We start from the raw sequence: 882 nt of genomic DNA, 5'->3' as shown, positions 1-882 counted from the left end.
CTGACCCCAGAACTCACGTAGGTGTAGCTACAAGAGACAAGTGACTCGATGAAGTCAGAAAATCTGGAATCACAACATTGCTGCTGAAAAGACTGTCAGGCTCCTAGCTGGAGAATTCAGAGAGCTGCACATTCAACAGAGAAAGAAGCGGTCTCAAATACCAAGCAATCCCCTGGAGGCAAGTGGGGTGATCCTGGCCTCACTGCCTCTCCCCATTACTGGGCAGGGTAAAGCAGAACCTTGGGCTGAGTTTCTATCCATGGTCCTCTTGCAGCCTCTCTGAGGTTTGCTCCTTCCAGCAGCAGTGACAGTGACCACCATGCGCCAGTGTCAGTGTCTGCATCACACGAGACTCACTCCTTTAATCCCAGGCTCTTTGCCTTATCATAGTCACAGAAAGGCTTGGGTTGGAAAGGACCTTAAAGTCCACCCAGCCCCAGCCCCTGCCATGTGCAGGGCTGCCCCTCACCAGCTCAGGCTGCCCAGGGCCTCATCCAGCCTGGCCTTCAGTGCCTCCAGGGATGGGGCACCACAGCTTCTGGGCAGCCTGCACCACAGCCTCACCAATCTCTCAGTGTAAAATTTCCCCAACATTTAAATCTCCCCCCATTTATTTTAAAACCATCCCACCTATTACTATCTGCCTGTGTAAAAAGTGTCTCTCTTCCATTTTTAAGCTCTCTTTAAGTACTGGAAGGCCACAGTGTGATCTCCCTGGAGCCTTCTACTGTCCTGGCTGAACAAGCCCATCTCCCTCAGCTTGTCTTCATAAGACAGGTGCTTCTGCTGTCTGAGCATTTTTGCGGCTTCCTCTGCACCCATCAGCTCTACACCCCTCCTGTCCTGGGGGCCGCAGGCTTGGACGCAATACTCCAGATGGGG

The sequence above is a fragment of the Meleagris gallopavo genome, chromosome 5 (genome assembly GCF_000146605.3).
Source record: "Meleagris gallopavo isolate NT-WF06-2002-E0010 breed Aviagen turkey brand Nicholas breeding stock chromosome 5, Turkey_5.1, whole genome shotgun sequence".
In the NCBI taxonomy this organism is placed as follows: domain Eukaryota; kingdom Metazoa; phylum Chordata; class Aves; order Galliformes; family Phasianidae; genus Meleagris; species Meleagris gallopavo.
This window is presented reverse-complemented; position numbering follows the sequence as displayed.